This window comes from Equus asinus, chromosome 12 (genome assembly GCF_041296235.1).
Source record: "Equus asinus isolate D_3611 breed Donkey chromosome 12, EquAss-T2T_v2, whole genome shotgun sequence".
In the NCBI taxonomy this organism is placed as follows: Eukaryota; Metazoa; Chordata; class Mammalia; order Perissodactyla; family Equidae; genus Equus; species Equus asinus.
Window position 1 is genome coordinate 56,558,174 of NC_091801.1, and position 12,651 is coordinate 56,570,824.

Below are 12,651 nucleotides of genomic sequence, written 5' to 3' on the forward strand. Positions count from 1 at the left end.
TTTTATTCTGAATCAAGGTTAAATGTAAAACCTCTATGTTCAGGATTCAAAGGGTGGGCGATGCCCAGAGAAATTACTGATGACACCCCCACTCTAGGTTACTGCAACATTCGCATTTCTTTCTTTCATGGTTGATTGAACCTGGCAGCAAGGAGGGAAAACGGATGGGGGCGCACCCCTCCCGGGGACGGGTCAGAGTGTCATTACCTTGGTTGCTGCTGACTTTCAGCTGGTGTGTCAGGGACCTCTGCTGGCAAGATTCCCTTCTGCCTAGGAGGCTGGAGTCGCTTCCCAGGCTGCATGTTGCAGTCGGCACAAAATTCACTCCCGCGTCCGCGTTTGGAGATGCAGGGAGCGGCTGCTCCACCTCAGGGGCGGTGTGACGGCCCAGCTTTTACGCTAGAATTTCCACCAGGGGACTGAGGACGACAGCCGCAAGGGGGATTAGCTCCACAGCTTTTATTTAATCCCAACCAACTTTTTACATTATTCACTTTTCAGGTGTAAACATGTTTTCCCCTTTTCAAAAATGTTTTTCAAAAACGTTATGTTCAACAAGTTTTATTTAAACATGCTTATTTCTTAAGAACAATGTGTCTATGTTTAACAAAGTGGGGTGAAAATACTCTATCAGATAAACACATTCCCTGCGGGGGAGGGAGGGAATGCTGAAGTTATCTTTGAGAGATACTTAAAGCATACAAGTCACAACTGTTCACATTCTGACAACACAAATGCAGACACGGCTTTTCTCCCTTAGAGGAACCGTTGTGAAAGGTGAATAATTTGGGGTGCGCCCTTTCAGTCTTCTGTTTACGCTTTTTAACAGACACATCTAACATATTTATTTTTATTTTCAATAAAATGGGATCATATTTTGGCTACTTGCTTTTTTAAAATTAACAGTGAACTTTAGAGGTGTTTACAGGTCAGATCCTACAAAAAGTTGTATAGTATCGGCAAAAATGGATACATAATACCATAATATTTACTCCCTTAATGGACATTTAAATGTTGCTTTTTTAAAATTATTAAAACAGTGCTGTAAGGAGCATTATTTTACATGTAGTTTGAGTGTTTGTATAGCTATAGATTTAGGAGTGGATTTTTTAAAAGCAGCATACTCTTTCCACTATACAAAAAAAAAAAAAGGAAAAATTGGCACGAAGCCAGATTTGAATCAGAGGCCCTCTTCTGGGATCTCAAAAGTTAAAACTCTGCAGCCTCAGTTGCTACCATGATATAAAGGAGGTCTTCTGGTAACTGTACTTATCAAGAAGCTCCTAGAGGAATATCTCCAAGAATTACACTTCCAGCCCTGCCCACGTGCCCATCACTGCCCTTCAAGCTGACTGTGGTGCTCTTCATGTGACTTGCATAACTTTGTATTTCTGCAGTTTCCTTTCACGCTGTATCAATTGAGATTTTGTTTGGCTGCATGTACCACACTTGACCGTAGTGGCTTACCCAAATGGGTTCAATTTGCTCATACAACAGCAAGTCCAGAGGCCATTGTCCCAGGCAGACATGACAGCTCCATGACAATGCTAGAGACTGGATTCCCTCTGTCTTCCTGCTCTACCGTCGCATGCCTCTTTCATCCTCATGGCTGTAAAATGGCTGCTCTGCCTACAGGCATAGCATTTGCATCCTAGACTAGAACGTGGAGGAGGCTATGGACAAAGTACAAAGAAAAAGGCAAGCTGAGGCTATCATTTTTAAAACACCTGTCCCAGAAACCTTAACCAGTGACCTCTGCTGATATCTCACTTTCCAGAACTGGGATATATTGTCATTCCTAGTTGCAAGGATTCAGGGGAGATGAGCATATTTAGTGGAGCTCTTTGTGACCCGCCTGTAGGTTTGGCTAATAAAGATGGAGGGAAGAATGAAGACCGAGTAGAAACTAGCAGTGTCTGCCGTACTTGGCAATTCTAGTGAAAACATCTTGAAGAAAGTCCTAAAAATGAGGAATACTCAAAGCTGATTCTGTTACAGGCAAAGGGATTAAAATGAACGGTATATATTATGCTGTAACAGTAATATTGCAAATAAGAAATTACCTGTAATTCTACCTTTTAAAAAAGGTACATTTTCATTTTGCTATGCTTCATTCTGGTTCCACTGAATGTGCAATCATAATTTTTATATACCTTCAATCCTGAATAAATTAAATTTTATATTCTTTACTTTTTCACTTAATATATCATAAGCGTTTTAATACCTTGCTACTCAAGCTTCTAAACCTTCATTTAAAAGAGCTGCAGTGTATTCCAGTAGCTTGATATGCCATTTATTTATTTGTTTAAGTCAACCACATTAGACTTTTGAATTATTTCCACTTTTAAAAGATAATTTAGAAAATGTTGCAAAGACCATTTTCTTGTATATTGATTTTTATTTCTTTAAGGCACATACTTTATGGAAATATTTCAATAAGATGAACTACAGGTTGAAGCGTATGAGCATTTCTATGATTCTTGAGAAAGGAACCATGTTGTTTTTGAGAAAAGTTTTTACCGTTTTATACGTGCATCTTCACTTCTGTACACCCCTTTTAACATATTTGAAGAGAGAGAGAGAGAGAGAGAGAGAGAGAAAAGTGATGGGTACAGGATTGAATCAGCCCTGCCCTCTTGTGGTAAACCTTAAAATTGCAGGGCGGGCTTTTTCTGTCTAGGGGCTGATTTTTGGACTGTTGCGGCATCATGCTATTCTGATTAGCTACCCATCTTTTCAAATAGAAAGTACAGACATCAGTATTAGTTGTATAGACTCAAAGAATAGGAATGATTTGGGCTTGAAGTTCCCAATGTTAACAAAGAAATTACCTTACAACAGAGCTGTACAGGAGCAGGAAAATTCTTGTTCTAGTTGATCAGGGCTTGGTGGTACTGCCTGGCAAGCAATCTTCCGAAAAGGACCATCCTTAAATGATGGTTTAAAGGAGGGAGAATACGTGCGTGGAGAGTGAGAGATTTTTTTTACATCCAGAGGAAACTGTAAGGTCGTCTAGCCCAATTATTTTATTTTACAAATGAGGAGACAGGATCAGAAGGATTAAGTGGCACACAAGGAAGCAGAATGATTAGGCGACACAGCAGAGAGGCAGTGCAATTTATGTCTGTGGCATAAATTAGTCTGCTTAAAATCGTTGAAATGGTGGAACTTGAGTTTCGGGCCACTCAGCTTCAATAAATCCGTCTGAACTAATACACACAAATTGCTTGGCACAGTGCTGGAGCACAGCAACCGTCTAAAACTGTTACCTGAGAAATGTTCCTGCTAGGTGCTTGGCCCCGTTCTGAGTGCTTTACTGGGGTTAACTCTTTTGATACCCACAGCCACCCTATGAAGTAGATCCTATTTTTAATCCCATTTTATAGATGAGGTTAAGTAACTTGCTATGGTCACACAGCTGTAAGTGGCAGGTCCAGGATTTGACCCAAGGCAGCCCGACTCTGTCATCTTGGTCCTCACGGTCTCCCTAAACCGCCTTTAATGACTCACCTTTAGTGCTCAGGCAGGAAGGCCATTTTCTGGCTACCACACGACATACCGTATCTTCTCTGTTATGCACTTCTCTGTCTTGTGCTGGAAAACAGCAGAAGGTCTCCCCAGATCTTTTTAGATGGGTAACAACGCAACTTTAGTGAGAGTCATGTGGCATCAAAAATGAAGTAATTGTTGCAATAGAGGAGTAAATGATTTGTTTTCTACTTAGTCATAGTAGTGGAGAGTGAGATATGCTAGTGATCTTTTTGCTATCAATAGCAGAGAGGGGGCAGTGTAAAGAGGCTCCTTTTTCCTTTAAAAGCCAACTAATACTTTCTGAGTATCTTTTTAGCACAAGTGCTGAGGTTACCTTGATGAGCAAGGCATGTGATTTTCATATGCAGGTACCTGAATTGAATGTTGGGTTTAAATAATATTTTAATGTTCCATTTCATCAGTTTAAGAATGCATAGGTTCACAACATAATTTTGCTATTAAACCAAATCCTTCAGTTGGATTTGCAGATCAGAGAAAATTAGCATTTGGATTTAGTTTAGAGTCAATAAATTTATATAGACTTTTTTTTTTTTGAGGAAGATTAGCCCTGAGCTGACTACTGCCAATCCTCCTCTTTTTGCGGAGGAAGACTGGCCCTGGGCTAACATCCATGCCCATCTTCCTCTACTTTATATGTGGGACACATACCACAGCATGACTTTTGCCAAGCAGTGTCATGTCCACACCGGGGATCTGAACTGGCAAACCCCGGGCTGCCGAGCAACCATACGTGCAAATCTAACTGCTGCGCCACGGGGCCAGCCCTATATAGACTTTTAAAGAGAGTTAATATAAAGAATTGGCTCCCACGATTATGGAGGGTGACAGGTCCCAGGATCTGCAGGGTGTGTCTACCAGTTGGAAGTCCAGGAGATCCCATGGCATAGTTCCAGTCTAAATGTTGGCAGGCTCGAGCCCCAGGAAATGTTGATGCTTCAGTTAGAGTCTGAAGACAGGAAAAAGCTAATGTCTCAATTCAAAGGCAGTCAGGTAGGAGGAATTCTCTCTTCTTGGGGGAGGGTCAGTCTTTTTGTTCTCTTCAAGCCTTCAAATGGTTGGACGAGGCCCACCCACATTAAGGAGGGCAACCTGCTTTAGTGGATTTTAATGTTAATCTCATGCGAAACATCCTAACAGATGCACCCAGAACAATGTTTGACCAAAGATCTGGGCACCTTGTGGCCCAGTCAAGTTGACATATAAAATTAACCATTATAGTTGCTGCTGAGAGGTCAAATAAGAGGAGACTGGAAAATATCCACTAGATTAATTGACATGGTAGGGAGATGGAAACAGAAGTCATGCTAGAGATGGGTGAAGAGTGAATGTGAGGTCGTGACCTATAGATGTTCCATTTGGGAAGTTTTGTTGTAAAGAAGAGGAAAATGAGAATGGCAGAGTTAGAGAGAGATGGGCATGAAGGATTCTTTCTTTCTTATGGTAGAGAATTAAACATATTTTGAAGAAGATCAACCAAAAATAAAAAGGATAAATAAATATTACAAAGTTCTTGAAAAGGTAGGAGAGGATAAGATTCTTGACTTTTCTCCATCCTTCTATCAAATCTCAATTTATAACCCATGAGAATATCTAGGACTCTTACTCTACTAAATATTATTTTCATCAGCACCATTGTTAGCATTATCAAGAGGATTTGTAAATTTCCAAATGGCGTAAGGTGCTCTAAAAAGAAACATCATTTTTATCCCTATCTGCTCTATCTCAAACCCTGGCTGGGAGGGATGATTCAGTCTGCTCTGCCTTAGGGAGCATGCACACAGCTGAAAGAAGTGCAGAGTTTTTTGCTCATCTGGGGAAATTTCTGTTTTCATTTTACTGACCAAGGCAACACTGTGTTCAGGAATAATGAAGATCATAAAAACACGTTCTGAAAAATGTTACATATTTAAAATATGAAGGGTTAAGCTGCTAGGGTTTTATGCACCTCTGTGCTCAATATTAAAAATATATATAAATGGTAAAATTTGCCTTCATTTTGTTTAATTTCTTTGCTTTCAACATTTATTGAAGGAGTGTTTATGGAGCATCTACCAGGTGTTAGCACTGTGCCTGGTACTAGGAATAGAACGGTGAATAAGAAACACTTCTTGCTTTCAAAGGATTTGCAGGCTGGTGTGACAAAGATAAATAAAGACAAATAAGGAAGTCCCTTGCAAGGAGTGGGCATTATTTATGTTGAGTACATTGTGCTATCCAAGCACATAGAAGGGGCTCTGGTCTTGGAGGGTCTGGGAAGTCTTCTCTTAAGATATAATTTGGAAATTGAGACCTGCAAATGACTAGAATTCAGGTGAAGGAAGTAGGAAGAGGAAAGAGAAATTGTCCAGAGGGAACAACCTAGGCAACAAGTCATGGGGGAAGTAAATCTTGGTGCATTCAGGGTCACCTTAAGTTGTTTTTTATAGCTGTAGCATAGAGTGCAAGGACGAAGTGGCAAGAGATGAGGCTGAGGCAAGCAGGGCATAGTTCCAGAAGGTTGATTCTTTAGTGCTTACCTGAAGCAAGGTTTATGCATAATATTGCATTTAATCCTTATAAGAACTTTAAGGTCGGAATATCATTGTCTCCGCTAAGTAGATGAGAAAGTACAGTGAAATGCAGAAACTTCCCGAAGTCACTCTCTGACTAGTTAGGCTAGTAAAGGTGGAGGAGGAAGTCAAGCAGTCTGTGCACAGAGTGTGCTCTGACCATTGCACTGCACAGCCTCTCAAGGACAAAGCCTTGAGAGAAAATCAGACTGTGTGCCAGGCATAGCAGTGACGTGTAGCCAAAATTGTGTTTTTGAAAGATCATTGAGTGTGTTTTGGAAAACGGAATGTGTATGGGTAAGTCTGGACACAAGGGGAGCAAGAGAATCAAAGCTAGTTGGGAGAAGGGAGGATGGGAGTTCTAAGAATTTAACCTGGAATATTGTAAAGAAAATTCTGAAATTTCAAATATTCTGTTGGATATTTAAATAGTTAAGTGAACAAATCCAAAGTAGATGGCTCTTGGAGAGTGACGTCAGCAAGATGGCCGAATAAGACGTTCTTTACTCCTGTCTCATCTCTACAGCAACAATTTGGCATCCATCCATGGACAAAAGTGCCTTTGTGAGATCTGTGGGATCCAGGGAGGCGATTGTGAAACCCTGATGCAATCCAAGAATAAGAGCCATTTTGAGATGACTGGCGCACATCTAGGCAGCTGACTCACTGACTGTGGTCCACCCTATGGACCTGGAAACAACTCTGTGCCCCTGAGGACTCATGTACAGCCCTACATAGCTTTGGTTCTGTCACCAGCACTTTATGACAAGGGGCCTGGGAGGAGTCTTGTCCACCTATGCTTTGAGTAATAGGCATAGAGACATAGCTGTGGACCCCAAAGTGGCCCATGAACTGAGTCCAGCCCCTCTCAGCTGTGGTCTGGGAGCCCTGGAGAACACTGACTTAGTCAATCAGCTTAGAGAAAGCCGTTGCAGAAGTCTTTCTTATTAACCAAGGAGGTGAGGGATCTGTGCGCTGAAAACTATAGGACTTAGATGAAAGAAATTGAAGAAGATTTAAATAAATGGGAAGATATCCCATAATCATGAATTGGAAGAATTAATATTGTTAAAGTCTCTATACTATCCAAAGCCATCTATAGATTCAATGCAATCTCTATCGAAATTCCAATAATATTTTTCACAGAAATAGAATAAAACAGTCTCTGGATATCCAAAGCAATCCTGAGAAGGAAGAACAAAGCTGGAGGCATCACACTTCTTGATTTCAAATTGTATTACAAAGCAATAGTAATCAAAATATTATGGTGTTGGCATAAAACCAGAAGCATAGATCAGTGGAATAGAGTAGAGAGTCCAGAAATAAACCCACACATATGCAGTCAACTAATTAAGCAATTGTGCCAAGAATACACAATGTGGGAAGGATAGTCTCTTCAACAAAGGTTGTTGAGAAAACTGGACATCCACATATAAAAGAATGAAATTGGACCCTTATCTTACACCATATACAAAAAACAACTCAAAATGGATCAAAGACTTAAATGTAAGACCTGAAACTATAAAACTCCTGGAAGAAAACACAGAGGGTAAGCTCCTTGATATTGGCCTTGGTGATGATCTTTTGGATATGACACTAAAAGCAAAGGCAATAAAAGCAAAAATAAATAAATGGGATTACATCAAATTAAAAGTTTATGCAAAGCAAAAGAGGCAATCAATAAAATGAAAAGACAAGCTAGAGAAGGGAGGAAATATTTGCAAACCATCTATCTAGTAAGGGATAAGTTTTCAAAATACATGAGAAACTCATACAGCTTAGTAGCAAAAAGCCCAAACAATCCTGTTAAAAGATGGGCAGAGGACCTGAATAGATGTTCTTCCAAAGAAGACACACAAATGGCCAACAGGTACATGAAAAGATGCTCAACATCATTAATCATCGGGGAAATGCAAATCAAAACCACAATGAGATATCATCTCATACCTATTAGAATGGCTAACATTGAATAGACAAGAGATAATAACTGTTTTCAAGGATGTAGAGAACAGAGAAGTCTTATGTGCTGTTGGTGTGAACATAAATTGGTACACCCACTGTGAGAAACAGTATGGAGGTTCCTCTAAAAACTAAAAACAGAGGGGCCAGCCTGGTGGTGCAGCGGTTAAGTTTGCATGTTCTGTTTTGGCTGCCCAGGGTTTGCTGGTTCGGATCCCAGGTGCAGACCTATGTCAAGCCATGCTGTGGCAGGCATCCCACATAAAATGGAGGAAGATGGACATGGATGTTAACTCAGGGCCAGTCTTCCTCAGCAAGAAGAGGAGGATTGGTGGCAGATGGTAGCTCAGGGCTAATCTTCCTGAAAAAATAAAAATAAATAAAAAATAGAGCTACCATACCATTTAGCAATTCCACCCCTGGGTATATGTCCAAAGGAAACGAAATCAGGATATTGAAGATATATCTGCATGCCCACATTCATTGCAGCATTATTCACAATAGTCAAGCTATGGAAACAACCTAAATGTCCATAAATGAAAGAATGGATAAAGAAGATGTGAGATCTATCTATCTATCTATCTATCTATCTATCTATCTATATCTATATATAAAATGGAATAATATTCAGCCATGAGAAAGAAGGAAATTCAACTTATATGGACCTTAAGGACATTATGCTAAGTGAAATAAAAAGTCAGACAAAGACAAATACTGTATCATCTCACTTATGTTTGGAATCTAAAAAAAACAAACTCATAGAAACAGAGAGTAGAATGATGTTTACCTTGGGTTGGGGGGTGGGGGGATATGAGGAGATGTTGGTCAAAGGATACAAATTTCCAGTTATAAGATGGTAACGTTCTGAGGATCTAATATACAGCATAGTGACTATAGTTAACGATATTGTATTATATACTTAGAAGTTGCTAAGAGAATAGATCTTAAATGTTCTAACCACACACACAAAATAATGGTAATTATGTCAGGTAATGGAGGTGTTAACTAACTGTTGTGGTCATCATTTCACAATATATATGTGTATCAAATCATCACTTGGTACACCTTAAACTTATACAATGTTATATGTCAATTACATCTCAATAAAATTGGAAAAAATCTAACAAAGTAGATGTTTCTTTGTTTAGCAGGGCCCATTAATAACTTCTTGGGTCTACAAAGATAGACCTGGATGGTGGGAGGAGTAAAGCTAAACCATTACTGTTCTGAATAAAAGCACCACAGGCATTGGGACGTGTGTACATAAAGAGCAGGATAGTGGTGAGAGGGGAGACAGGCATCTGAGATTGATGGTACTAGAGAGCCTGCCAAGGACAAGGCCAGTGGGGAATTCCCTGTAGAGATGGAGAATGGCAGATACGTTTTGGGAACTCTGATGTTCTCTTTAAATTTGAGGTTGGTTTATCTTTGGTAATATCTGCTCCCAAATTTTCAGAGCTCATCTGGCTGATTCCACTGCCTTGCATCAGTAGTGCTTGGGAGAATAAAGGAAGGTGCGGGGAGGACAGGGGCTGCTGTGGGGCTGCCCATGGCTCCGGCAGTAGGTAACGCAGAGCTGTAAGGTGTGGCGACCCTTGAGTGACAGGGAGGCAGACACATGAATAACTTAAGCAATAGCAATAAAAGGCTGATAATTATTCTAGTGGAGGAAGTGAGGATTTTTTGGAAGAACATAGCAGAAGCATATAAATTATTCTAGGCGATAGTTTTTCTTGAATAGTGTACACTGGCTTAAAAATCCTCACAGTTTAGTGAGAGTAAAAAGGCAAAAATAAATGAAGACATGAGAACTAACATCAAATAGATGCACAAACAATTACAGTGGCAAAGAGTCGATGGGACATTTCGAATGACAAAAGTTAGGTGTGCTCAGGGAAAGCCTCAGGAAGAAAGAGGCATGATGTCCTACTGAATGTCATAGTTTCAATTCTTATTAAAGCTTCGAGCTTCCTTCCACTTTCCTGCTCTAGGGCTCCACTTGTTTATTGCATTGTTCTTACCCTCTTATTCATGAAACCCTCAAAGATGCACTGGGACAGAGGAAGGGGAGTCTTCCAGGTGCATACGCCCTTTCACTCAAGACTCTTGGAGGAAGTAGGATGGAAGTAATGATTTGAGGAAGACCAAGTGGTGTGTGGAGAAGAGGGAGCAAGGCATTCCAAGTGGTAGGAGGAGGTGGTATGTAGTCAGAGAAGTCAAGCAAGAGGAGCAGTAAGCTTGGTTCACCAACCCAAGTGTGCTGGGAGAAATATCCAGCTTATGTGCTCCGCGGGCCTACTGTGTGCCAGGCTCTGAACTACATTTTTTACACATTCTCTCATATTCTCCTTTCAGTCCTGCCCAGGGACAAGTGCACTATTATCCTCTTTTACAGATGGAGAAATTGAGGTCCAGAGTTGATTAATAAGTAAGTTTTCCAAATTACATGACTAATAATTGGTAGAGGTTTTTAATCTCAAATCCTTCTCAAATCTAAGGCCCACTCCCAGAGTCCTCATGCCAGTCGGATGAGGCAGCCCGGAGAGGGGAACAACACTGTTTCCAATGTCAGCACGTGAAAGCCAGAATGCAACCAGGGCCCTCTAGGACCAGTTCAACTGACTCCATCTTATCAACAGAGTAATTCAGAGTGATTTTTCAGGAACTGAGACTCTTTATCCAGTTCCAGCCGGTTGAGACCACCGACTCATCTACTGGGCCCGCACAAATGCCCGATAAGTGACCTTTTGATGTCAAAGGGCTGAAAACCGCACCCTCAGATCATGCTAACACCACCATTTTGTGAACGTGTGTCCTATGAAGAGCCATGAAACTTGACTACACTTGCACAGATCCTTAATTACCTCACTTCTCCTTATCTTTAATCATCTGTCTCCATACTTCAGACTGCCCTGCCTTCATCCCATAAATTTTGCCTCAAGCCCTGGATTGGGGAGACAGTTCTGAGGGCATTTGCCCCCTATCTCTTTGCAGGTCAATCTAACAATAAAGTTGTTTTCTTTTCCCAAAAGCTGATGCTGTAGTAATTGGTTTTTTTAATGTGCATCAGGTAGGAGAACCCCAATTTTTTAAGGCAACAAGAATAACAGGAGAAAATCAGACAATGTTTAATAACATCCGTACATGGGAGAAACCCAAGAAACCTAACTAGACAAAGTGGCAGAATCCACTATCTTAAATATCACCTTCAGTTAAGGACAAAGGAGGATGTTGGGGGTAGCTCTTTGGGACTTCAAAGGGGAGGAAGGCAATGGAAATGAAAAACCAAATGTTTGATAAACAGATGTTGACCATGCCTCGCAAAGACAGTAAGAGATGGAGAGGACTTTGATTAAAAAGCCCTTGTTAGGTTCCTTCCTGTCTATCATGCCTGGTTTATATTATTCTCCAGTTATCTTACAGTATTAGTTTCTTCCTGGAACAGGCCTGCTTTTAGGCAGTTAGGGGGAAGGTCAAAGTTTCTTTCAGAGTCTTTTCTTCTTAAAAATAATCAAGCCAAAGGGACACATTTGGGTGGCAAATTCTGATCCCCCACAGGGCCAACCACTTTTGTTCCTAATAAGAATATCTTTCATTCCTTCCACAACTAGCATATGAAAAATAACATTCTGACTTTATGGTAAAATAATGAGGAAAGAAGTTAAATCTATTATCAGGTGAATGAATACAAATAGTTAAACATGAGCTTTCTGTTTAATTGTTCAGCCTCTGCTAATTCAGAATTTCACTGTCTGGAAAGATTTAATATTTGAGAAGTAAAAGCCCTGTTTTCTCGCTATTTCACGGGGATTGCTATCACTTAACATGGATTTTTTGTCCTTCTCTTCCCATGCCAAGATTTAGGTTGCAGGAAGGAGAGAAATAGTTTTAATGGCATTTTGATTATTTAGTTTTTATCTCTCTAGGGTTTGTATTATTCAGACAAATTATCCAGAATCTTGATTTTTTCTTCTTTCACATTGCCTGTTTTATTTCATTTTTACTTTGCAGACTAATGTACTTGATATAAAGACTCCCAAGAAAGTAGGTAATTACTACAATAGAATTAGATAATTTGTTAAAGCTCGTGATCAGATTAGGTTTCCCCTCAAGCTCCCTCTATGTCATCTACTACATCGTTTAAAGGAATCTTTTACCCAAAAGATTCCTCTTCCTTTCTCCATGCTTGAATATGTGTTCTGGCCAGCTGTGTGACCTAGGACAAGACACCTGACTTGACTATGGCGAATTTTCCTCAGCTATGAAATGAGGACATAGTTTGCTATCTGCCAGGAGACTTAGAGGCTGGAATGAAGCAGCATATGCGGACCACTCTGTGAACTGTGAAGCCTTCTCTGGGTGCCTCAAAAGTATTAATGTACCACCTATTCTACTCTTGAACGTATATATTTTCACTTCTTCCAATTAGGATGTCCCACAATCTAATATCTCAGATAGGTTTCCATTATCTATTTAATACACTGCAGGACCAAACATTTGTCCCTGCATACCAGTTAGTCTGGCTTCTTCCAGCCTTCCTGGAAGTGGATCTCTTTAGTTTATTGCTGGCTGAAGGATACCTTCAGAGAGA